This window comes from Protopterus annectens, chromosome 5.part0, assembly GCF_019279795.1.
Source record: "Protopterus annectens isolate FY-2018-M chromosome 5.part0, PAN1.0, whole genome shotgun sequence".
In the NCBI taxonomy this organism is placed as follows: domain Eukaryota; kingdom Metazoa; phylum Chordata; order Ceratodontiformes; family Protopteridae; genus Protopterus; species Protopterus annectens.
In genome coordinates, this window is record NC_056735.1 from 1,636,544,682 (window position 1) to 1,636,572,577 (window position 27,896).

At 45.8% G+C, this 27,896-nt stretch overlaps 1 protein-coding gene across 1 annotated transcript in view; it reads left to right on the plus strand.

Annotated features, from left to right (window-relative positions):
• PAXBP1 (PAX3 and PAX7 binding protein 1) overlaps window positions 1-27,896 on the plus strand; it is a 1,009,737-nt gene that overhangs the window by 278,864 nt on the left and 702,977 nt on the right. The window lies entirely within an intron of this gene.

Here is a 27,896-nt window from a genome sequence, read left to right on the forward strand (position 1 = left end):
TGTAAATGCAGTGTGCAAATAGCACTAAAGGTTTTTGTAGGTGTGTTTTATGGTCACCCAAAATAGAATTACTACAGCATTACTTGTGTAGGCTTTATACAAGCTTGAAGCTATTGTGGTGTGTCCAGAGCCTTTATCCTGGTATCTTTGCCATAACTTGTTCCTGGAAAATAAGTGTAAATCATTTTAAACTCCAATACTGAATGATCTAGATGTAGTTGTAAAGGTAAGCAATTCCATGTATAAATTGTGTTGCATTTGCTGAAGGTAAAATTGTATGAGACATATCTGATGATGTCCTTTTCAGTCGTTCCTCAGTCCCTCAAATTAACGGATCTTGGATCTGACCTCTGATCCAGCTGGGCTGCATTTATTAGACTCTCCATTCCAGCTTTCACTCTCCTCCCTTTACCTGTCTATAATATCCCAGTCACCCTGCACTACCTCAGATCTCGTTTGCCGCCTTATCTAGACTCTGATCCTTCTCTAAGAGCTCTGGGGTGTAGTTTTTTGCAGTGGTTAACTTCTTCTGTAATTTTTCTTCAGTTCATCTTTTCTAATCACATGTTCCTCCCTTACCATAGTTTATTTTTCCAGTTTCTATCATGTTAAGCTTACCTGTTTCTACTTTCGATAGTTCTACATACCATAGTTGGTACTACTTCCTTCTCTGTTTTTTCCTACCCTTAGAATTTTTTTAATTCGATGAACCTTACACAGCTTCTGAACAGAAGTTAGTGAAAAACAAGACAAATCTGTGACCTAATTAAAGCCTAATTCATAGCCCCCCTTCCTTTTGTTCTACTATCGCTGATAGTTTCCTTTATTTAAAAAAAAAATATATATATATATATATTTTTTTTTCTTTTCTAACTCTGTCAACCCATTTTCTTGTTGCTATGACTGACAAACCCACAGTATTTAAAAAATGCACTTCCTATGGGCACAAGATCACTAATTCTGATCCCCACAGGGGAATACATTTGTTGTTTGGAGAAGGCCAAATTTTGACTGAATGTTCGATTTGTGCTGGCTTTAACTTTAGGACCCTGAGTGACCAGCCTAACAAAATGGTCCTAAAGGGTTGGTTACCATTTTTCCTCCCCCCTCTTTCTCAGGGCCTCAAACTACCACAAAAACAATTAAGGCAAAAGAATCCAGGAAGAGGTCCCCCACCTGCTCTCCAAAGTCTGCTTCAACTTAGGATTCTCCTGCCAAAGTACAGAAGAGGTCGGATCTGACATCTACCAAGTCTGTCTCTGAGGACCCAGTCCGTAGGGTTCCTTTGGAGCTGATATTTTAAGTCTGTTTGCTTTTGTGTGCTACATAAGCACCGAGTTTGTTTGGGCTTTCACCTTTTGCACATTGCGCACTGCCAAGCAGTGGTGGATATCGTTGGCAGTTGTAGATTGCAAACACTTCTGCCTGCAAATTTTCCCTTGGTGCTCTGCTGGTGCTCCATCTGAGAGTTCACACGATTGTCCCTCTCTGACAGGTGATATATTCAGTGAAGCTGCTGAGGTACCAACACAGATCCTACCCATTAGTCCTTCGTATTTTTATCCACGTCTCTATCCTCTACTTTACCTGGTCCTTTCTGTCCTTTTTCTGTTTTCTGACCACATCATGAATGGACAGTTTCCCTCAGTTTCTCCAGCCAGCCTGGTTGACATGTGTATCCTGAGGCAATTTAGCAATTGCCTCGTGTACACAGACAACCCATTTCTTCTAGTCCATGCAAATTCATTATGTGAGAGATGCATCTATATCAAGAACCTAGAATCCAGGCTCTCTCGCTCACTAGTTCATCTGATGCTAGCAGGTTGTCAGTATGCACACCTCACCTCCTCCACCTACCAAACCAGCAACACATAAACCCACATATGTGGAGGTCCTTACCAGAAGCTTACCTAAACATCAGAGACCTTCCAAACATAAACACAAGCACGACTCACATAATACATTCTCTGCAGAACACAATACACATGATGCATCACACACCAGTGTCTCATAGTCCAGCCCCTAAGGCATAACACAAAAACAATCTTAGTCATATGCGACTCAATTGTGAGACGCACACGTGTCTCTCACCAGGTAGGATAAGGAAAAGTCACGGTCAGCTATCTGTAAAGTGCCAGGATCTGCCACATCACACGTGCACTCGTGTCTCAACAGGCACTGTTATGACTCAATCATAGCCATTTTGATGTGAATGACTTGAGACGTACCTCACTGGAGTATATATATAGAGAGAGACATGACTGCACTCTCTGATTGTTCTCAGGCAAGTATGTCCCTAGCCTTAAGCAGCGGTTTATCTTCCCCTAGGATGATAGCTCAGTACAGACAAAAAATGACTGACTTCAACAATTAGCTTAGTTTCTGGTGTCAGTCAAAGAGGATCCAGTATCTGTCAGCCTGGAATGACATGGTCTACAGACCTCGATGCTTTACCAGAGATTGTCTTCATTTGTTACCCCTAGGATTTCGGATACTAGCTAAGGCTCTTGCCACCTCCATAGTGCCTTTTTTAGGCAATGTCACAAGAACAAAATTCCTGACACAAAAATACTCCCTAAAATCATCCTCAGGGTTATGCTGCTAAACCTTAGGAGTCTAAACCAGAAACTGCACTAACTGGAAGCAGTCCTCACCTTGGAAGATGCTGACATTTCTGCAGTCAGTGAGACCTGGTTTACGGCTATGGAGAGCGCCCCAACTGTACCAGGTTACATTTCCTTTCACACATTCAGACCACAAACTGAAGGTATGAGAACTAAAGGAGGTGGTGGTGTAGCAGTATTCATTAAATATAAATACATCTCTCGATTGGTTAAACAGCTAATTTCCCTTGAATTACTTCAGATGCAGTTAACTGTAGGTAAGACCCCCTCTTCCAGTCACTGCCAGCTATAGGACCCCCCCCCCTCCATGAATTAGGACATCCACTCAGCCTCCTTGAATCTACTTGAGTCAATCAGGATACAACCAAGCACCCATCCATTGACTGGGTAAATTCTAAGTGTTCCAACTCACTTGCCCAAAGGTTCCTGGATTTCAAGTTCAGTGCTGTGGACTAGCTGGTTGACACCCACAAGCGCTCAGACATCTTGGATCTGGTGCTCACCAACATGGGGGACCGCTGCACCACCCCCAGTGGCCATCCCTGATGAGATCTGACCACAAATCAGTCTCGCTAGAAGTATAACACGAGACCCCCCCCCCCTCCAGCAACTAGACTAAAAAAAATTTTCAAGACCAATTAACCTCTTACGTGACAGCATAAATAGCTTCATAGCTCCCCTTCCACTGATGGAACAGATATTTGTGCTGAGTTATACACCAATGATTCCTATAAGCATCTACAATTGTATTGACTCTGCTGTCCGTGATGGACCTTCAAGGAAAAACAAACCTGCCTGGTGGACAGCAGCCATTAATAGGTTATACAACAGGAGAAAGAAATTTCCTGTCTTAATAGTACGAAGGAATGGTCTCAAAACTGGAAACACTCCTTCCTCAACTTAAACAAGCAAATAAGACTGCTAGTGCAGTTCTACAAAGCTAACTACAAATCCAAATTAGCTTCCTAACTAAGGATAATCACAAGGCATTCTTTAGTTACATCCAGAACCTCAAAGGTAAGTCCCAGATTTGCACTGAACTTGTAGTTAATGGTACTACATATACAGAACCTGTGGATATAGCAAATCGTTTGGCTGACAGGTTCAATGAAAACTTCACTTCTCTATCCCCACCACATATACCTCAAAGCATCCCTAACACCTGTCCCCCATCTAGTGTCTCAGAGAAGCAGTTCTTAAAAACACTCTCCAAGGCCAAAAACACAGCCTCTATGGGACCAAACATCATCCTGGGCTGTGTTCTGCATGGATTAAAATAGGAATTAGTATCACCATTGGGCACGCTTTTTAATCACAACCCAAACACTGGCTTTGTCCCAGTGGAATGGAAAACCGTTCTAGTCATCCCTTTGCACAAAGGGGGTGCATCCATGGACCCCAGGAACTATAGGCTCATTAACCTGACCACCCTTATCTGCAAGGCCATGGACTGAATCGTCATGGACCTTATTAACAAAGGTATAAGAAATGTCCAAACGCTCAACCCCACCCAGTTTGGCTTTTTTAAAGGGGAGGTCATACCTGTTAAACTTGGACTTCCAGACGGTCAACAAAGCCCTAGACAAGAGCAAATCTGTGCATACGGCCTACCTAGACTTGTCCAAGTCCTTTGACACAATCTCTTCCTGAGGCATCATTGATAAACTCACCCAGCTGGGTATCAACCCATATATTGTCAGGTAGGTTTCCTCTCTTTGGACACCTCTCCAGAGCATCACACTGAGGAGGTTCCCTGCAAGAGAACATGCAAGAGGAGGCACATGGACTCCCCCTCAGGAGTCTGACTCACTGAAGACACTGACTTCAATGAAGGGGAGGGGTCACCAAGGTTTCCAACAGATGATGTCTCCTTATAAGACATCTTGGAAATCCTCTGGAAAAAATGTGGTTGGTCCTCTAATTCCTCTTCCCAGGAGGAGCCGGTGTTCCTGGAAGCTTTTGGGTCTGGCCAGTTTATGTCTTGGATGACTTCCCCAGCTGATGAGCTTATAAATGTAGTCTCTTGCTTTGTGTGGAAGGCGACAGAGTAGAACCCACCCCCCACTACCTGATAATATCCTTGCCCGTTCTAATGGACAGGTCCCACTGGAGCAAGGGGGGGTCCCCATTGATGCTGTGGTTGTGGCAGCAGCCACTAAGAAATAGCTGGCAGAGCAGAGCTCCTTTGACTACCCCCTTAACAGATAGTCCAGGGCTTTAGACAAATTTGGGAAGCACATTTATACCTCAGCGACCCTTTCATTAAGGTCACTGAACTATTTGGGACATTTCACCAGGTTGCAAAGGGATTTGACTAATGAGATTTCCAAATCCCTTTCTGAATCCATGTCTGTCGAGGACCACAAGATGCTTTCTTCACAATTGGCCGCCTTTCTGTTTATCTCTAATGCTTTTAATGAGGTTAATTTCCCATGCTCCTGAGGGTACCTAAAGGATGGTGGGTTCAGGAATGATGTGCTTGTGCGATTTTGAGAAGCCCTTTCTGGTCTTCATTCATCAATGCTTCTTTGTGGATCATCCTTGTTTGGGCCCGACTGTTAATGAAATCCGTTCTCCGAGTGAGCAGGATGGAAAGACCTTGTCTGGCATGGGCATCCATTTTTCTACTCCTCCGATATCCTTTTCCAGGAATTGACGAGGAGGAAGGAAAATGTGGTTCAGCAAGTCCCAGGGTCATCTCCCTCAGAGGTGGGGGGGGGGGGGGGGCGGAGTTATAATGGAAGACACTGTCCTCATAGCAGAGGAGGCCTGCAAAGTTAGGGTTTTCGAATGTCCTCCTCAGATAAACCCTTTCAGTCCTCCTAAAAAATTGCCCAACTGTTCATTTCTGGTGGCACTTGTCACTGCATCCCAGATACCTGGGCATCGTAAAAGATATTTGGTGCTGAGAATCCTATCCAGAAGTTATTTCAAACCATTTTTCCATATTCCCCAAACAAAAGGAAAAGGCACCCCAACATTCCACCCAGTCAGGAGGCAGCAGCAGTTCTAGAAATTCAAAAACTGCTAGACAAGAGAGTCATCAAGCCCCCCCAGACCAGAAATGATTCGGAACCTACTCAAGATTCTTTTTAGTGCCAAAGAAAACAGGGGACCTGTGATCAGTTCTGGACTTCATCAAAATGAATCAATTTGTAAAGAACTCAAAAGTTCTGAATGGCCACAGTTTAGTCCTTTCTACCATTTCTGCAAAAGGGTGATTGGATGTGCTTCATTGAACTCCTTCAGGATGTGTGCTATCACATTAAGGTGAACAGATCCTCTCGAAGGTACCTGTGCTTTTGGCTGGAGGCCAGTCACTGTCAGTTCAGAGGCCTGGCCTTTAGTCTCAGTACAGCCTCCAGGGTGTTTACCAAATGTATGGCGTGGTAGTAGCTTACTAGAGATTGATATGATTCTAAGTATTTCCATACCTAGGCAGCTGCCTCCTCAGCACCTCAACCAGGCATCTCCTAGAAATCCAGATGTCCTTCAAGGATGCATCTGCAGTCCTAACATATGAGTTGTCCTGCCTCAGGCAGCCCTTCGGTCGGCCGGATTCCAAAGTCTGGGTCCGGCCTCGGCTGATGTCGCACTTCACCTGACGTCATAGCTGCTGTGAATTGGGTATAAAGGCATCAGCCGACGCCATTTTCCTCAGTCTTTCTTGCCGCGCGGTGCCCGAAGCTGTTCGCAAGTGCCGGTCGGTCAGATCCAGAGATTTCTACTACCGAAGACTTCTAAAAAGCTAAGTACCCCGTTGGGGACTCTTTCTTGCCTCAGCCGATGTCAGAAAAAGTAAATAATTGTTTAACTTGTGGGAAACAAATACCTCATAAGGATTTCCACTCTTACTGCCTTCCTTGCTTAGGCCCAGACCACGACGTATCAGCTTGTCTAGCCTGTGCTTCCTTCAACCGACGGACACTTAGACGTTGGTCGGAGTTTGCAGAGGAGTTTTTTGGTCCCGCTTTTGCTTACAAAATGCCGTCGGAGACTCCGACTACACAATTAGCTAAAAAGCGTAAGGAAAAGGACCGACACTCGCGGTCCGCGGTTTCGGACGAAACCACGGTTAAGCCAACCGCGAGTGTCTCGGTTTCGGCTGAAACAGAGTCCTCGGTTCTCCCTTCGGCCGAAAGCATACCTCCGACAGCCGAGGCCTCACACAGCATGGCTGAATCTGCTTCTGAAATTTCTCCTGCTGTTGCAGGCCCACAGGATTTATCAGATACTATTCCTTTAGACATATCTACTCCTGCACGTGGAACTGCTAGGCCACCTGCATCTATGTCTATCAAGGCTTTCTCTAGGGCTAAAGCAGCTAAAACTTCTAAGACCTTGCCTGCTAAAACCCCCTCACACAGGACTACTTCTAGTTCCCAAATGCTCAGCCTGGCTGAGGATCTCATTTCTTTGATCAGGGGATCCCAACCTCACCCAGACAGGGCCTCTCAGCCCCCCCCCCAGAGAAGAGGCCTAGAGCAGAGCCCCCGGATCCAGTTTCTACAGACTATTCCTCGGATGATTCAGAAAACTCAAATCTTCCAGAAGGCCCTTATTCTCCATATGAGGATTCTGATGCAGAAGACTCCATTCCTTCTGCCTCTCCTCCTGAGGAATTTTCTTTTGGGGAAACCTTACATGCTATGAGAGAGCAATTTCAATGGCAGGGCCAGGATTTTTCAGATTCAAGGAAAAGGCTAAGGACCTTTTTACATTTACCACAGCATAGGCCTTTAGCCATTCCTCCAGTACTAACAGTTGTGGATGATGCATTTAATGATGCCTGTACTGCCCCTGACTCTCTTCCCCCGGCCCCTGCTAAGCCCGACAGATATTATAGGCTCCCGGACACTCACTATCACTTGTATAAGGCTCCTATTGCAGATCCTGAAACCATTTCACAGGGCCCCAAAGCTGTAGCAGCTGCCTCTGCCAAAAACCCTATCCCCTCTGAAAGAGAATCTAGAGCATTAGAGAGATGGGGTAAAAAAGTTTATACTTCTGCTACTCTTTCGGCTAGGGCCTTAAACTGTCAATTCCACATGATTCAGTATCAGGAATTTTTGTTAGATCAGCTAAATAAAAAACTGTCCTCTCCTGAACCTATAGACCGTAAGTCTCTTCAGGATTTGGTACATAACACTCAGCAGGTCAGTAATCATTCCTTAAAATGCAGCTATGATGCACTGGAGGCTTCCTTTAGATCAGCTTTGACTGGAACAGTGATCAGAAGGCATGCATGGTTAAAAGAGCAATCCTTACCAGACCATGTAAAGTCAAAGCTCCTAGATGCTCCCATGGAGAAACAAAGTTTGTTTGGCTCCCCTGCACAGCAAGTGCTAAAGAAGGTGGAAGAAAAAGCAAAATCTGTCCAAACAGTCAAGGATTTCCTACAGGTCCAGCCTCCGAGGTTTAGTAGAAATTGGCCTTCGAAGAATTGGTCCTTTCCAGACACTTCCAGACCACAGAGAGGCAGAAATAGGCGCCCAAGAGGCAGAGGTCAATCCAGAGGTGCCTACAGGGGACATCAGTGGCAGCCTAACAACCAGAGAAGTACTGCCACAGATCCAGCTACTACCACTTCCACAGGACAGACACAATGACTTGACTCTGATACCGCCTACCAGGGAAAAACTGGAAGCACCCTTAGGCGGAAAACTAGCCTTATTTTCCATAAACTGGCATTACATTACAGGAGACAAATGGATTTTACAGACAATAGACAAAGGCTACAGGTTTCACTTCCACACTCTACCAAAAAAGAGAGGAATGCCAAACCTACCACCAAACCAAAAAACAAATGCTCTAGGGCAAATCAACCACTTACTAAGGATGAGAGCTATAGAAAAGGTACCGCCTATGGAACAAGGACAAGGATTTTACTCCAGACTTTTCCTGGTACCAAGGAAAGAAAATCAATGGAGGCCTATTCTCGACCTGTCCGCTCTGAACACATACCTCATTGTTCCAAAATTCAAAATGCTGACCCTACAGCAACTTCTTCCCATGCTGGGCAAGGAGTCTTGACTGGTGACTCTAGATCTCAAGGAGGCATACCTGCACGTCCCTATACGACCAGATTGCAGAAGATACCTCAGATTTCTTGCAGGATCAGAGCATTATCAATTCTCAACATTGCCCTTTGGCTTATCTACTGCGCCCAGAGTATTCACGAAATGCCTGGCATCAGTAATTGCTCATTGCAGGCTTCAGGGAATTCAGATTTATCCATACCTGGACGACTGCCTAATACAAGCGGACAACAAGACCAAATTAACAGAAGATTTGGAAAAGGTTATACAACTACTGCAAGCCCTGGGATACACAGTCAACATGAAAAAGCCAAGACTGGTACCATCCCAAAGGATAACATTCTTGGGTGCAGAACTGGACACTTCAAATCAGATGGCATTTCTCACAGCAGAAAAGCAAAAGCAACTACCACTCCATTTCATGGCATTAATAACACAGAACCAGCTTACAGCAAGGAAAGTCCTGCAAGCCCTGGGTTACATGGCATCCTGCATAATATTGATTCCACATGCCAGGCTGCATATGAGGAAGTTGCAATGGTACCTAAGGAATATATGGTCTTGACACAAGCACAGTCTAGAAGCCCAGATTCCAATAATTCCATGCCTGAAACAAGAAGTCCTGTGGTTGGCTCAGGCCTGTCAGTTGAACAGAGGACTGCCTTTCCACAAACCTCGCCCAAGCCAGACTATCACCACAGACTCCTCAGACCTAGGCTGGGGGGCACACATGGTGGACAAGTGTATATAAGGCCTATGGACACAAGACCAGCTGAACCTACACATAAATCAAAAAGAGATGTTGGCAGTGAAACAGGCAATTCAGACATTCAGACCGTTTCTTCAACAGGGTCATTTGCTGATAAGGACGGACAACACCACAGTCATGTGGTATATCAACAAACAGGGAGGCACACACTCATATCCTCTATGCCGGATGGCAATGGACCTGTGGAATGTGGCCCTGAACCTCAACATTCAGCTCCAGGCCATATTTGTGCCAGGAAAAGAAAGTATACTAGCAGACACTTTAAGCAGAACTACCACGGATGCCCACGAATGGATGCTGCATCCAGACATCTTCAAATCCATTACAAAGAAATGGGGACTACCCGAAATAGACCTGTTTGCATCCCCACACAACCACCAATTGAGGAAATTCTGCACAAGGATATACCACCCAATTGCTTGGAAGGTGGACTCCCTATCCTTCAGTTGGGAAAACCTGACAGCATATGCATTCCCACCTCTTCCTTTGATGCACAAAGTGCTACTGAAGATCAAAGAAGATCACCCAAGGATCATCCTGATAGCTCCAGACTGGCCGAGGCAGCATTGGTACCCGCTACTGAGGAGTATGTCTCGGACACACGCTTGGCCTCTACCTCTAGTTCCTTTGCTACTAACACAGAACAACTTCAAGATCCTACATCTAAACTTGAAAACACTACAGCTAGCTGCTTGGAATATTACATAAAACAAAATAACCCAGATTTATCGCAGAGGGTTAAAGACATTATCCTGGAGGCTCGCAGACCCTCCACAAGGAAGACTTATTCAGCCAAATGGAAAAGATACCTCATTTGGAGTGCAGCAAAAGGAGAAAATGTTTCATTAGCAAACATAGCTAGCATCCTGGAATATTTAGCAGAGCTTTTCCACAATGGCCTGTCTTACTCCTCCATTAAGATTCATGCATCAGCAATTTCAGCAGAATACAACTTGGATCCTCCAGTCTTCTCTCATCCTCTACTCAGGCAGTTTCTGAGAGGAATTAAAAATGTAAAGCCTCCAAGGAAGCCACCTTTGCCTACATGGGACCTTAACTTTGTGCTGGAAAAGTTAACACTTCCCCCTTTCGAACCAGCAGCAACAGCAGAATTACAGTTCTTATCTTGGAAAACTGCTTTCCTACTTGCAATCACTTCAGCAAGAAGGGTTTCTGAATTACAGGCATTAATGGCAGTACAGCCCTTCCTTATCTTCCATCAGGATAGAGTGTCCTTGAGAACTAACCCCACTTTTATGCCAAAGGTGGTCTCCAGGGTATCATTGAACCAAGCAATCCACCTACCAGCATTCTTCCCCAACCCACAGAACAGGGGGGAAAGACTACTACATACCTTGGATGTGCACAGACAGTTGCGCTACTATCTGGACAGAACCAAGAACAATAGAAAAACTGACCAGCTTCTGGTAGCATATGCAACAGGAATGGAAGGAAAAGCAATTTCAAAACAGACAATCTCAAAATGGATAGGAAATTGCATTAGATTTTGTTACTCCTTTCATGGAAAGACAACTCCAGAAAACATCAGACCTCACTCCACAAGGGCTACAGCCACTACTACAGCTTTCTTACGAGGTGGCTACCAAAGACATTTTAGAAGCTGCTACTTGGAGCTCCGTGCATACATTTGCCAAGCATTATAATCTACCTTTATACTCCAGATCCCGAGCAGGTTTTGCAACTGCTGTTTTGCAAGGGATCTTAACTACACCATAATCATCTTAGTGCCTCCTCCCCAGTTTGGCTATGGTATTCTACCCATATGTTAGGACTGCAGATGCATCCTTGAAGGACATAGTACAGTTTTGTACCTACCATAAATGTAGATGTCCGAGAGGTATGCATCTGCAGTCAGGATTACCCACCCTCCTTCCCTATGTGGTACTCCTAGGGTATTTGCCCATCTTGTAGCTAGCTGGGTGAATCTATTATGGTGTATTTGTTTGTATATATGTATATACATGTTTATTTTTGTTTGCTCTCTACTGTTTGGAAACATTTGCATTTATCCAAATTTAGCCTTCCTAGAGGGCACCTGGCATCTGGGGCAAGAAACACTGAGGAAAATGGCGTCGGTTGATGCCTTTATACCCAATTCACAGCAGCTATGACGTCGGGTGAAGTGCGACATCAGCCGAGGCCGGACCCAGACTTTGGAATCCGGCCGACCGAAGGGCTGCCTGAGGCAGGACAACCCATATGTTAGGACTGCAGATGCATACCTCTCGGACATCTACATTTATGGTAGGTACAAAACTGTACTTTATGTCAATTCCTAGGCATCTCAGTCAACCTTGACAAGTCACATCTTCAGCCGTTCAGAGTTCACAAGTGCTTGCTTGGACACAAGTCAAGTCAGATAGCCTATCTTCCACTAAGTAGAGTATGGACCATCAAGTGTCAAGTGGAGCAAGCTATTTCACACCCTTCTCCTCCAGCCAGACTGATTCTTCAGATTTTAGGGTGGATGGCAGCAGCCATAAGCATAGATGCTATGGCCTGCCTTTATATGTGGATTCTTCAGTGGTCAGTTCTTCACCAGGCAAACTCACAGTTATGCAAAGACCACCTGCTTTGAGGATTCAGTCAGACAAAGTTTCTCAAGGCTGCTGTCTTGTCTTTCCACTCCCAGTAGCCACAGTAACCAACGGACTCCTCCCAATTGGGGTGAGGGGCATTTCTTGGGAAGGACAGTTCAAGATACCTGGTTCCTAGATAAAACGAATCTGCACATCAGTGTCTTAGATATGAGAGTGGTCTTCCTAGCATTGCAGGTCTTCCAGAACCCCCTTTGTTGAGAGGCATTGAGAATGTGGGCAATGGGCGATCTCCTTCAACCGCTTGCTTATGGCAAAGCACATCCTGGGGAGACAACGTGCTAGCAGACAAGCTAACTGAGTCCATTCTGATGTTTCACAAGTCTGTCAGTTAGTGGCGAAGAGGGTTTTCCATCGTTTGGGTCAACGTTACAGTGATCTGTTTGCCTCTGTCCACAACAAGAAATGCAACAGGTTCTTTGCCCTGATTCTCCCCTCCAGGGGAGTCAGAGATGCTGTAGTCCACATTTGGCCCTCCAGTCTCCTTTACTCATATCCCTTGATATCTGTAATTCCCTATTTCTTAGAGAAGGCCCTTCAGTTGAAAAGCACAGTTATTGCCCCTTTTTGGCCTCGTTAAATGTTGTTCCCTTTCCTTTGGGCTCACCTTCTTTATCCACCGTGGATACTGGACCCCAGTCAAACCTTCTCTCTCATCCCATTGGGATGGATCACCTGGACATTACAAGCCTAAAGTTGACCGCATGGTTTCTCCAAATCTACTGATGGTTAGACAGCCCAGGCTTTCCTCCCCAATTGGACAAATACTACTCTCATCCCAGGAGGCATCTACCAGGAAGATCTACAAGAGTGAATGGAAGAGATTCTCTGTTTGGTCTCTGCAGAGGGGAATTATACCCCCCTCACTGCCCCTAATTCAGCTGTCCTGGAGTTTTTAGTATCTGTTTTTCAAGAAGGGAGTAGATGTTCTTCGTGTTTCACTGTTGCAGTTGTTACATTTGGGTAATCTGCTGGCAGGTTGCCCTCAGTCGGCCTGATTAACAAAGTCTTGGGTCCAGCGTCAGTTGCTGTCCCTTCTTCCATGACGTCAGGTCATCAGGTGGTATAAAACATGCAGCTGACATCATTACCTCAGTCTTTCTTGCCGTGCGGTGCCCTAAGCAGAAGCATTTCACAAGTGCCGGTCGGCAGATTCCTGAAATTTTCATTTTCGAATTTCAGAACCGAAGTCTTCATCTTAAAGCTAAGTACCTTGTTGGGGAAACTTTTTCTTGCTCCTTACCGATGTCAGTAAAAGTTAATAATTGCATTATTTGTGGGAAGCAAATACCTCATAAAGATTTTCATTTGTACTGTATTCCTTGCCTAGGCCCTGAGCACAATGTACCTTTCTGTCGGTTCTGTGCTTTATTTAATCAGCACACTATCCATCGTCGGTATATTTTTGCCTCTACCTATTTCGGTTTAATTATCCAGAAATTATGTCGGTTAGCCATCCGACTACCGGAATACCGAAAAAAACACAAAGAAAAAGTCAGGGACAGGCCGTTGAGGTCCAAAACTGCCGACGATGCTTCTCCTAAGCCAGTTGCCAGTTCGCCGGTACTCATTGAGGAGCTTTCGCAGCCCCTGATACCTGCTACTTCTGATTCGCATGCCTCTACTGAGACCCATTCGGAGTCCGGTATGCCGCGAGATGCTTCACCTATGGAACCTGCGGATGTCTCTACCTTGGATGGGTCCGGAGCCGCTGTGCAGGCACCGGCTTCTGAGGGTGTATTCAGGCCTACAGACTTGCATATTAAACCGACTCCACCTTCTATACTAAGGCCTAAATCTCGATCTATGTCTAAAAAACCAACGCCCAGGCCACATGTTCAGGCCCCATACCTAAAAAAACAAATTATCAAAATGGCTGAAGATTTAATTACTCTAATCAGGGGTAGTCAGCCCCCCTTCTAAGAGGCCTAGGCCTGAGCTTGACTATGAATCTTCTGAACAGGACTCTGTTTCTGTTTCTTCTGACTTTTCAAATGACCTGGATTTGTCCATACCTACTTATGAGGATTCTGATGCAGAGGATTCCATCCCCTCTGCTTCCCCCCTGAGGACTTTTCTTTTGGGGAAACTTTACATACTTTAAGGGAGCATTTCCACTGAGAAAGTCAGGAATTTTCTGAATCCAAAAAGAAGCTTAGGCATTTCCTTCTTCTACCTCAGCATAGGCCTTTGGTTATACCTCCTGTACTAGACATTGTTGATGTGTTTTCGGAATCCATTGTGGCCCCTGATTCCCTGCCTCTGGCTCTTCGTAAACCTGACAGATACTACAGAGTTCGAGTCTCCCAAGTTCCTTTTCAAAAATCCTGTTGCGGACCTAGAAGCCATTTCTCAGGGGCCCAAGGGCATTGAGGCTTCTACTGCTAAAAATCCTACCCTTTCTGATAAGACTCCAGGGCGCTGGACAGATGGGGTAAAAAGGTTTATACTTCTGCAACCCTGGCAATCAGGGCTTTAAACTGTCAATTTCATATGCTAAAATATCAAAAACATATCATGGGGCTGCTTAAACAGAAAATTATGATTTCTGACTGTGTGGAAAATAAAGATTTACAGGATTTATTGCATTCAGCTGAACAAGTTAGAAAACATAATTAGCAATGTGGTTTTGATTCTTTAGAGGCCTCTTGCATGGCTGCTGTTACTGGGTCTGTGCTTAGAAGGCATGCTTGGCTTAAGGAGCAATCTCTGCCTGATCATGTTAAAGCAAAATTGTTGGATGCACCTTTGCATCAGGACAGTCTGTTTGGCAATAAGGCTGAAGAAGTTCTAAAAAAAAGATGGAAGATAAAGCTAAATCTATGCAAACTGTGAAAGATTTCTTACAAGTGCAACCTCCAAGATGTAGTAGTCACTGGCCTACTAAGAACTGGTCCTTTCCAGCTCCTTCCAGATCCACTCGAGCCAAACCCAGACACACCAAAAGCTCCAGGTTTCAGTCCCAAGGGACTCTCAGAACTAAGCAATGGGGTGCTTCCAATTCCAAATCCTGAAATAAGACACCACCCTATGGTAAACAGTCTCAATGACTTCCCTTTAAAATTACCAAGCACTTACCTCTCAGCCGCCACTTTGGGGGGAAAAAATTGCTCTTCATGCAAAAACTGGCAATTCATAACCCAGGACAAATGGGTTTTAAATATAGTGTCCCAGGGATACAGATTTAATTTCCACATGTTGCCAACCCCAAACGGGTGGCCAGACCTGCCCCCAAATCAGTGAGCAGATTCTCAGAAACAAGTACTTTCCCTCTTAAACATGGGGGCTATTCAGCCAGTACCAGAAGAGGAAAAGGGACAAGGATATTCCAGACATTTCCTGGTACCCAGAAAAGACAAATCATGGCATCCAATACTGGACCTGTCTACTCTAAACACCTTTCTGGACATTCCAAAATTCAAGATGCTGACTCTTCACCAGTTGCTTCCTATGATAGGCAAGGGTGCCTGGTTGGCAACTCTAGAGATAAATGAAGCTTACCTGCATATGCCAATCAGGGAATCTTGCAGAAGATACCTGTGCTTCATAGCAGGCTACTTGCATTATCAGTTCTCTGCGCTGCCCTTTGGCTTGTCTACTGCACCCAGGGTATTCACAAAGTGCCTGGCACCAGTAATTGCATTTTGCAGGCAAAGAAATATTCAAATATATCCATACCTGGACGATTGTCTAATTCAAGTAGAAAACCAGACCATACTTGTACAACATCTGGCATTTGTAAAAAGGGTTCTAACTTGTCTAGGGTACACCATAAATGAAAAGAAATCACGACTGGTACCCTCTCAAAAAATTACATTCCTGGGTGCAAGCTTGAATACAACTGCCCAGATGGCTTTCCTCACGCCAGAAAAGCAAATTCATTTGGTGACTTACTTCAAACAGGTGGCCACAAAAACCCTACCTGCAAGACAAATACTGCAAGCCTTGGGTTCATGCCTCCTGCATTCTTCTAATTCCATATGCAAGACTGCATGTGAAGAAACTTCAGTGGTACTTAAAAAGTTTATGCAGTCAACATTGTCACAGTCTGGAAACAATAATTCCTATCATACCTTGTCTACGCCTAGAGTTCTTATGGTGGGCAGAGGCCTTACACCAAAACAAGGGACTGCCATTCACACCACCCCCTGCCACCCAAACCCTGACTACAAACGCATCAGACTATGCATTGGGGGCTCATTTGGCAGGGAAGTGCATTCAGGACAAATGGAGCCCAAATCAAATGCACCTACATATCAATCAAAAAGAAATGCTAGCTGTACAGAATGCTCTGACAGCCTTCAAGGACCACCTTCATCCAGGACAACTAATGGTAAAGACGGACCAACACCACGGTTATGTGGTACATAAACAAGCAGGGGGGTACACATTCCTACCCCCGCTGCAGACTAGCCATGGCATTGAGGAACACCGCCTTGAGCTACCAAGTACAACTACAAGCTCAATTCCTGCCAGGCAAGCTGAATATTCTGGCAGACTATGTAGAAATCTCTTGGACCCACACGAATGGAAACTGGAACCACGGATTTTCAACCTGTTGACAAGCAATTGGGGGAGCCCAGACATAGATCTATTTGCCTCCCCCCAGAACTACCAGTTGGACAAGTTTTGCACAAGAACTCCACACAAAAAAGCCTGGAAAGTGGATGCTGTATCCTTCAGCAGGAAAAACCTGTCAGTCTACGCCTTTCCCCCTCTGTCTCTACTCTCCAAAGTCCTGCTAAAAGTCAAACAGGACAGACCAAAAATTATTTTGATTGCTCCAGACTGGCCCGCTCCTGCACAGTGCGTCTCTAATATCCCCATGGCACCTGCCTCAAGACGCCTTCCTTACTGTCTCAGCAGGAGAACCAGATTCTGCACCCTCAGCTCCCTACATTGAACCTTGCAGATTGGCTAATCACTTAAATTCACCCTTAACATCCCTCAGCAAACCTGTGATGGATGTCGTATTATAGGCGAGAAGATCTAGTACTAGAAAATCTTATGCTGACAAATGGAAAAGATTCTGTGCTTGGAATCAATCTAAAGGAATGAGCACAGCAGCGCCCAAGTTAACTCAGATTTTACAATATTTAACTGAGATGCTTCACAATTGCCTGTCTTTTTCCTCCAGTAAAATCCAAGCCTCAACCACTTCAGCTCATTATAACAGAACCTCCCCTCTGCTCTCATAATCTGCTCAAGCAGTACCTCAGAGGGGCCAAGAACTTGAGACCACCCAGGAGAACTCCAACCCCTGCCTGGGACCTTAACTTTGTATTGGAAATACTCTTTGCCTTCTTTCGAGCCAGCTGCTACTGCAGACTTAAAATTTCTTTCTTGGAAAACAGCCTTCCTTCTGACAATTATTTCAGCTAGAAGGATATCTGAGTTACTTCACTTGCTATGCCATTCAATACCAGTGCAAACCGTATACGACTCATGGGACATCCTTGTCTTATACCACACTTCATACACATTTCTTTACTCAGCCACCCATTCACTAACACTATCAATGTATTATTTTGATAGGCTACCATACACACACTAATTCTGTTATCTATTCAATACTTCTCCATAACATCCTATAAGTCATTATGTCTGATGGTATCGTATGCCTTGCTAATGTCATGTGCCATAAGATCTGATATCGTCACTGTCATTCCGTTTCAACCTGTGGGTTTCAGATCCCGACCCACTGATCCGACTCTGCCATCTTACAAACTGAGGCATCGAAACTTGAGCTCCTTCCGTCCTACCCATAATGCCCCAGTCAACCTTGAATCTCATTTACTGCTTGTAGAGTGCTTTCAGGATTGTCACAGCTCCAGATCTCTTCCACTTCAGGAAAGTTTTTTTCGTGAGTTAAATTTCTTTTTCTGTTAGCTTATCCCTATCACTTTCTATCCTACCCAATCTCTCTCTACTCCTTTTCACAGTTCTTTCCTGCCTTGGTTCACTGGATTTTTTTGTCCGACTTAGCTTTCCCGCCTTTCTCATACCCTTTCAAAAAAAAAAAAAAAAAAAGGTTTTTCTTCTCATTCTGTCTTCCTTCATTCTCTCCTTTCATGATGGTGTCCAAGTCCAATCCTAAATCAGGCAAACCTCTAGGTTTCAAAAAATGCACTTCCTGTGGGCACAAGATCCATTGTCTGATACCCACAGGGAGTGCGTTTACTGCCTAGGGCCCTCTCACTTGGACAGCTCCTGCCCTAATTGTTCTGCCTTCAGTCCGCATTCCCGAGAAGATTGATGGAGCAAGCTTATCCTTAAGGGCTTGCTCCCATCTACCTCCTCTTCTGCTGTCCCTTACATCTCAGGGGATCAGCCCCCCGGTGAGAAAACATAAGGAGACCCAGGAAATGCTCTCCATATTGGTCTTCCTCTTCTATGTTGGAGCTGACAAAAAAAGCTCCAAAACTATCAGATCCGACTTCTTCAGGGCCAACTCTGTTGTCTCCGTCTTCCTCCTCCTTGGGCTCCACTTGCTGCGCCAGAGCAGAGTACTTCAGCTTAGAAATCTCCCCACAGGGAGATCTCTCCTAAGAAGCCACCCATACCACCCCCGGCCACTTCTTCCACCAGTTCTTCCTGTAGTTTTTACGAGAACAACGTGGCTAGACTGAGGCAGTTTCTTCAGGCACAGATCCAGATGGAGGTTTTGCCATCTCCGTCCCCCACCAGATCTGTGAGCAGAATCTCCCTGTTCCATCCTTTGGCTCCTCCTCCGATTCAACCTTTGTTTTCAGAGTCTGCCGGTGCTGTTATCCCAAGAGCCAAGACGTTGAAGCCACTAGTGGCTCCCGCTTCATCCCGTACAGCCCCCCCCAACCCACTTGGCCCAGACCATGTAGGTGCCTAGTGTGCTTCATAGCTGGAGCCTCGACATTGAGTCAGGGGAGTTTACCTTGACTACGAAGTTTTTGGAGCTGCTGCTTCCCCTCAGAGCCCTGACTTTCAATAGCTCTGTTCAGACTCCTTCAGAGCGGAGGGCTGTGGGTGCACCGGGGATGTCCGTTCCATTAGCTTCGGCTCCTGAGGGACGACCTTCAAGTTTTCAGAGGCCTGCATTCTAAGTGGTGGAGAGGGGTCTCTCCCACCCCAGGAAAGCCTCAGTTCTTCCCCCTCGGCACCACTCCCCACACCCACGAATCCTGTGTCTGAGGTCTCCTGTCTACCATGGGGGCAGCCAGTCCCTGAGAGCCTTCAGCCTATTCCTTCCATGGAACCCCAGTTCTCTTTGGACACCTCCCAGGAGCATCCCATCTAGGAGGTTCCTTAGAAGAGATGGTGTAAGAGGCAGCACCTGGATCCCCCCCCAGGAATCCCTCACTACCAACACCGATTTCAAGGAAGGGGAGGGGGTCCTCAAGATCTCCACCTGACGATCTGTGTTATTTCAGATATCCTAGAGATATTTCGCCAAAGAGGTGGATGGTCTGTCCAAAACCCACACCCCTCAGGAAACAGTGCTTTTGGAGGCTTCTGGGTCCAGCTCATCTACATCCTGGGTGTCCCCCTTGCAGATGTGCTGATTGAATTAGTATCTGCCAGGGCATGGAAGGAACTGGACACTCCCAAAGAGGGCTGATAAGATTGTTCGCGTGCCTGCCAACAAACCACATTGGACTAAAGGGATCCCAGTAGATGCCATGGTGGTTGCTGCAGCCACTAAAAAGGAGTTGGCCCAAGAAAGCTCCTCTGTCCGTCTCCCTAACAGGGAGTCTAGGGTTATGGATAGATTCGGTAGGAGAGTTTATGCCTTGTCCACTTTCGCCCTACGAACGTTAAGCTACCTATCCCATTTTACTAGACTGCTGAGAGACCTTGTCAAAGAACTGAGTCTACCCCAAAGTCCATGTCTGCCGAGGATAAGAAGACTTTTTCTTCCAGAATGGCCACTCTACTTTCCATATCTAATGCCTTCATGAGGTTGATCTCCCACGCTGCAGAGGGCACCTGTAGGGCAGCTGGTTCAGGCATTGCTATCGGGCACCATGCATGGATGCAGCTGTGTGACTTCACAGAACCTTTCAAGGCATCATTCATCAATGCCCCTTTTGGCCGATCTTCTTTGTTTGGTCCAGCAGTAAGAGAGAGACTTTTTCCCGGAGCGAGGATGGATGGAAAGACCTTGTCTGCCATTGGGATCAGTTTTTCTACCCCACAAAGGTCCCGCCTCCAGGAACAAACGTGGGGGAAAAAATTGCGGTTCAAGAAATCCCAAGGTCCTTTTCAGGAATCTCAGGGAGACTTTTCCTCCAAAGGCAGAGGGTGTAACCGCTACAATGGAAGATGCCACCCCCACGGCAGAGAGGGTCGGTCCGCAGAACACAGGGTCTCGAGATTCCTTTTTATTCAGATCTTTCCAGCGCTTTTGAATGGCAGCCCGACTGCCTTCTCTGAAGGCAGTCGGGGGGCACTTCCTCTTATACCTACTAGCGTGGGCAACTATCACGAATGATCAGTGGGTGCTAAGGATTGTATCTAGAGGATGCTTTATTCCCTTTTTGGAAAACACCAAACCAAAATCTCTCCTCCCCGATATCCCACCCAATCAGTGGGAGAAGGCAGCCCAAGAAATCACAAAGCTGCTACAAAAAAGGGTCATCAAGGAGGTCCCTCCCGACCAGGTAGGATCGGGCATTTACTCAAGGTTCTTTAGTACCTAAAAATACGGGGGATCTACAGCTGATCCTGGATCTCCAATGCCTGAACAAATCGGTGAAGCATTCAAAATTCAGGACGTTCACAGTCCAGTCCATTCTAACCCTTCTGAGAATGGAAGACTGGATGTCCTTTATAGACCTGAAGAATGTGTACTGCCACATCAAAATTGAAAGGTGCTCCAGGGGGTATCTTCATTTCAGGCAGGGAGCCAGTCGCTACCAATTCAGATCGCTTCTGTTTGGTCTCACCACAGCCCCCAGGGTGTACACCAAATGCATAGAAGTCTCAGCCCATTTCGGGCTTCAGGGATTCCAAGTGTTTCCGTATATGGATGACTGGCTCCTAACCGCACCAGCCAAGTATCTTCTTGTTCAAGCCAGGGATTATTTGATATAGCTAGTCCCCTTACTAAGCTTATTGATAAATATTCAGAAATCCGAATTGCAGCTAGTTCAAACTGTAGATCTCATCAGCGCTCGCCTGGACACTATTTCAACAAGGGCTTTCCTCACTTCGGATAGGATCACAACTTTGTGATCTCATGTCAAACAAATTCCAGCTATCCCTGCCCCCTGGGCGAAGTTAGTACTGAGGGCTTTGGGTTCCATGGCAGCCACAATAATTTTGTTACCCACGGCCCGTTTACACATGAAAGCATTGCAATGGAACCTGGTGGTTCAGTGGTCATTGCACAGGCACCCATTAAACTTTCTAATCAAACTTTCACAAGTATGCAGGGAATTCTCTTCATTGGTGGCTTCATTCCCCAGAGGTCATGCAAGGATGAACCTTTGATGTCCTCCTATTCATGTACTGCAGTATCCATAACATGAGGTAGTCCACCACCGGCTAACTAATACGTCCGGCCAGTGTACAAAAGTCTAAAACTACGGTTAGGTATGTGTGACGCCACACACCAACAAATGTATGTCTGCCATAAAGAGACGGCGGGTATAAAGCTATTGTCAGCATGTACCAACCATGAGAAGAACAGTTTTCCAAGTGCCGTGTTGCAGAGAAGAGGAACTTGCTGGCTTAAAGGGGGCCAGGGTAAGTTTTTCTAGAAAAAAATTGAGATCCTCTTCTCTGCAGCACTGCACCTGGACAACTGTTCTCATGTTTAGTACGTGCTGACGTCCGCTTTATACCTGCCATCTCTATGGCCGACATACATTTGCTGATGTGTGGCGTCACATGTACCTCACAGTAGCTTTAGACTTTTGTACATTGGCCAGACGTACGAGTCAGCCTGTGGTGAGCTCCCTCATGTTATGGATACTGCAACATATAACAGAAAAGGACATCTATGGTTATGGTAAGATTTTACACCACTATTCTTTCTTCTCCCTCCCAAAGTCACGTTGACAGACGCTTTCCAGCTGGGATGGGGGGGGCATTGTCTGGGTTGGGCTGTCCAAGGCACATGGACTCCAAGAGACCAAATTGCACATCAGTGTCTTTGAGATGAGAGCAGTCCTCCTAACATTGCAAGCCCTACACAGAGCTCTTCCTTTAGGAGCAATTGCAGTAACAGTCAGACAGTATGTCAGTGGTATGGTACATCATCAAACAGGGGGGAACCAGATCTTGCCCATTATGTTGAGAAGCGATAAGGGTGTGGCAGCGGGCGATCTCTACCAACTAATTTCTTATGGCAACACACATTCCAGGGCAGTCCAACATCCTGCTGGACAGGCTCAGCAGAGTTCTTCTGATACCTCATGAGTGGTCTCTGAATTAATCAGTGGTAAACTTGATTTTCAACAAATGGGGTCAGCCCTGCTGCTGTTTGCTCCCCTTTCCACAACAAATGCAGCAGTTTCTTTGCCCTGATCCCTCCACCAGGGTCAGTCACCAAGGGATGCTGTGGTTCACGCTTGGCCCTCCGGTGTACTGTATGGATTCCCTCCAGTCCAACTAATCCCCAGATTTCTGCAGAAAGCATATAGGTTGAAGAGCAAGGTTATCCTCATTGCCCCCTTCTGGCTTTGTCAAGTTGGTTCATCTTTCTTTTCTCTCATCTAATTTGCCCACTGAGGACTCTAGAGTCAATCTCAGATCTGTTATCCTCACCCATCAGGGCACTCTCACCCAGATCTCTGAGGGTTGAATCTAACTGCATGATGTCCTTCTATTCCTATGTTGCAGTATTCTAGATGGGGGGTTTCCCTGTCCTCAGGCGACTTGTACATTGGCTTCTTTACTAAAGCTTAAGCTTGGCTGTTGCAATCTGCATGGGATGTCACACGTAGGGCCATAAACCAGAAGCCTTAAATGTGACGTCTGCTTGCACAGCCCTCAGAATTTTTCAGCCGCAGACTACATTCGCATCGTACGATCACTTCTTCAGACGTTGCATCTTAAAGATAAGTAGCCCGTTGGGTTTCAAACTTTATTTTTGACGATTGTTATAGCTAATGCTTGGTTGTTGTAGCCTTTAGCTAATGTCAGGAAAAAAAGGAAACGTGCCAGTGCGGGCACCAGATACCCCACAAGGACGCCCATGACGGGTGTGTTTTTTGCCTAGGCCAGGAACACGATCACTCCTCCTGCACTATTTGTCAGTCATTTGTGCCTAAGACCTTGCGCAGCCATCTAGCCGAGTTAAATCTTTCCCACGAGAACCTCCTCAAACGATTAACCCTTAGGATGGATCCTGCATTGGAGGCCACACCTGAACCTTCACGCCAGAAGGCCAAGTTTCCTAGGCCTTTTTCCCCTGCTGTTCCGCTTACTTACGCACTGCCAACTGCCAATCTAGGGGTTGAGGCGTGCTCAGAGGATCCATCGACTGCAGCAACGTCCCTTGAGGAAGCCGTTTCGCAGCTGACTGGCACGTCCCCAGAGCTCACCCAGACATAGACACCCATCAAGGGGGGAACTAGTATGTTATCAGGAATGTTATCTTTTGAGACGATACCAGTTGTGATTTCTTTTCGTTTATTGTGTACCCTAGGCATGTTAGAAGCCTTTTCACAAACGCCAGGTGTTGAAGAAGAATGTCCTTGTTCTCTGCTTGAATGAGAGAGTCGTCCACGTAAGGATATATTTGTATACTTCTTTGTCTGCAAAAAGCAATTACTGGTGCCAGGCACTTTGTAAAGACCCTGGGTGCAGTAGATAAGCTAAAGGGCAGTGCAGAGAATTGGTAATGCATTTTTCCAGCCTTGAATCTGAGGAATCTTCTGCACAATTACCTTATTGGGATATGCAGGTATGCCCCTTTTAGGTCTGATGTCACCAGCCAAGCATTCCTGCCCAGCATGGCCAGAAGCTGCTGCAAAGTCAGCATTATGAATTTTGGAATGTCCAGGTATGTGTTCAAAATCGATAAATCCAGTATTGGCCGCTAGGCCTTGTCCTTTCTGGGTACCAAGAACAGTCTTGAGTAAAAACCTTGTCCTTTTTCCTGTTCTGGTACTGGCTGAATGGCCCCCATATCCATGAGGAGCATGACCTGTTTCTGAGCCTCTGCCCATTGATTTTTGTGGCAGATCCTGCCAACCGTTTGCCATTGGCAGAGTATGGAAATGGAATCTGTATCCCTGTGATACTATGTTTAGCACCCACTTGTCCTGGGTTATTAACTGCCAATTTTGAGCAAAAAGTGCTACTTTTCCCCCTGAGGGTCTTGCCAAAAGGTAAGTGCTTGGTGAAGGCAGGGGGACGTCATTGGGACTGTTTTCTGTAGGTTTGTGCTTTATCTCCTCCAGATTTGGAGGTAGAAGCACCCCATTGCTTTGGCCTGTATGAATCTTGTGCCTGGTATCTGGAACCCTTAGGGAGTCTGGATTTGCCCCTTTGAGCTCTATCTGACATAGGAAAGGACCAGTTTTTTGTAGGCCAGTGTCTACTGAATCTTGGTGGCTGCACTTATAAAAAGTCTTTTACAGTTTGCATAGACTTAGCTTTGTCTTCCATTTTCTTTAAAACCTCTTCTGCCTTAGTACCAAACGGAGTATCATGCTGTAAAGGTGCATGCAGTAATTTAGCTTTAACATGATCAGGCAAATTTTGCCAAATGTAATGACTGCAACAGTGATACACTCGAACATCTACATTTATGGTAAGTGTACACAACTGTACTTTTTCCTCTCATTCCCCTCATTCTCAAATGGTTAAAATGGCTGATGATCTTTTGACTCTTATTAGGCGTTCACAGCCTCCTCCTTCAAAAAGAGGTGTAGGGATGTCTCTCCTGAGGCTTTGTCCTTTTCAGGTTCTGATACTTCTAGCATTTCAGTTGATGAAGAGGAAGTTTCTCAAGCTTTCTCTCCTTTTGAGGATTCAGACGCAGAGGAGTCCATCCCTTCTGCTTCTCCTCCAGAAGATTTCTCTTTTGGTGATACTTTAAATACTGTCAGGGAATATTTTAAATGGGAAAGTAAGGATTATCCCCTTTCTAAGTAAAGGATTAGGGTGTTTTGGGATTTGCCTCAGCATAAGCCTTTGGCTATTCCACCTGTGTTGGAAGTGGTTGATAATAAATTCCTTCACTCCAAATTTGGTTCCTCCTGCTCCCAGGAAACCTGACAGGTACTATAGAGTTCCTGATTCTCATTTGTTTCTTTTTAGGAATCCGTTGGCTGATCCAGAGGTTATTTCTCAAAGCCCTAAAGGAGTTAAGGTCACTGTTACTAAATATATTGTTCCTTCTGACAGGGAATCTAGGAACCTAGATAGGTGGGTTAAAAAGGTGTATATCTCTGCCACTCTTGCTGTTAGGTCTACTATTTGTCTTTTTCATATGCTGAAGTACCAGCAGAACACTTTGGAAGCTATTAAGTCTAGGATAGCAAGTGTGCCTCAATTGGCAGAGAGTAAGGATATGCAGGATTTGCTGAATTCTGCCAGTCTTGTTAATAAACATTCATTACATTATGGTTTTGACATTCTAGAAGCCTCCTGTAGGGCTATGGCTACTGGCTCTTATTAGAAGGCACGCTTGGCTCAGGGAGCAGCCCCTACCAGAGCCCGTCAAGGCTAAGCTTTTAGGTGTATCTTTGCATCAGGGCAGTCTTTTTGGCAGCAAAGCAGAGGAAGTGCTCAAGAAGATGGAAGACGAGGCCAAGTCTATGTAGACAGTTAAAGACTTTCTGCAAGTGCAGCCTCCTCTCTTTAGCAGCAATTACCCTTCTAAGAGTTGGACATTCCCTGATACCAGCAGACAGAGCCATTATAGGACTAGTGGTTACAAATCTTCTAGGAGACAGGTGGCTACCCTCAAGGGTCTTGAGCGTTGGCAGGCTTCCTCTTCAAAGACGGGAAGTTCTAAGCCTGCATCTCAGTCTTGAACATTCTCAATGCCCTGTCCAACTTCTGCCTGTTCTTGCCTGCCCGGAGAGTGCTTTAGGGGGAAGGTTGGCCCATTTTACAAATGTCTGGGTCAGCATCATGGACGACAAATGGGTACTCAGAACTGTATCCCTAGGACACAAGTTTCTTTCCACACCTTTCCAGTACCCAAAGGATTCCCAGACACTCCTCCAAACCAAAGGGCAGAAGTAGAAAAGCAAATTTTGTCTGTTACGTCTGGGAGCAATAGAATCAGTTCCTGCTCAGCATGTAGGCCAGGGTTTCTATTCCAGACTTTTCCTAGTTCCGAAAAAAGAAGGCACCTGGCGTCCTTTCCTAGATCTAGCCATCCTGAACTCTTGCTTGATCATTCCAAAGTTCAAAATGTTCACTCTGCATCAGTTGCTGCCAATATTAGAAAAGGATTTCTGGCTGGTAACGTTCTATCTCAAAGAAGCTTATCTGCACATCCCTTTCAGGGAAAGTTGCAGGCAATACCTTCATTTCAAGGTGGGCAAGCAGAATTATCAATTCTCTGCGCTACCATTTGGCTTATCTACTGCTCCCAGACTTTTCACAAAGTGCCTGGCTCTAGTCATTGCTTTTTGCAGGCAAAAGAAAATTCAGATTTATCCATACTTGGACGACTGTCTACTTCAAGCAAATTCTCAGGAACAGTTGTTAAAGCAGCTAAGATTTGTAAAAACTCTTCTCTCTTACCTGGGTTACACTCTCAACTTGGAGAAATCAAAAATGGTGCCATCCAGAGAGATAACATTCCTGGGAGCGAGTCAGAACACAGCCGCCCAGATAATACATCTCACCCAGGAGAAGCAGACAACTCTTTCAGTTTACTTCAAGGACTTGGCAAGCCTGTCCCAGCTCCCTGCAAGGAAATACCTGCAAGCTCTGGGATTCATGGCCTCTTGTATTCTCATGATTCCATATGCAAGACTGCATATGAGGAAATTGCAATGGTACCTCAAGAACATTTGGTGTCAGCACACACAGGACCTGGATGTGATAATTCCCCTGCTTCCATGTCTGCAGACAGAGTTTCTGTCTACAGAACAAAGGCATGCCTTTTCGCCCACCCCTGACCACTCAAGTTCTTACCACAGACACATCGGACTACGCCTGGGGAACTCACCTGGATCGCAGATGCATACAGGGAAGCTGGAATGACCAGCAGATGTACCTGCACATAAATTTAAAGGAGTTGATGGCAGTCCAGCAGGCCTTACTAGCTTTCAAGCATCTTCTTTCTCCAGGGACCCTGCTTGTCAGGATGGACAACACCACAGTCATGTGGTACATCAAGCAGGGAGGGACTCTGTCCTTCAAGGATGCATCTGCAGTCATCACATATGGGTTGTCCTGCCTCAGGCAGCCCTTCGGTCAGCCGGATTCCAAAGTCTGGGTCTGGCCTCGGCTGATGTCGCACTTTCCCCGACGTCAGAGCGTCTGGGGTATAAAAGCATCAGCCGACGCCATTTTCCTCAGTCTTTCTTGCCGCGTGGTGCCCGAAGCAGAAGCAGTTTGCAAGTGCCGGTCGGCCAGCTCCTGTGATTCAGCTACCGAAGACTTCGAAAAAGCTAAGTACCCCATTGGGGACTCTTTCTTGCCTCAGCCGATGTCAGATAAAGTTAATAATTGTTTAACTTGTGGGAAACAAATACCTCATAAGGATTTCCACTCTTACTGCCTCCCCTGCCTAGGCCCAGACCTCGACATCTCTGCCTGTTCAGCCTGTGCTTCCTTCAACCGACGAACTCTTAGACTTCGGTCGGAGTTTGCAGAGGAATTCTTTGGGGCTAGTTTTGCTTACAAGATGCCGTCGGAGACTCCGACTTCGCATTTAGTTAAACGGAAGGACAAG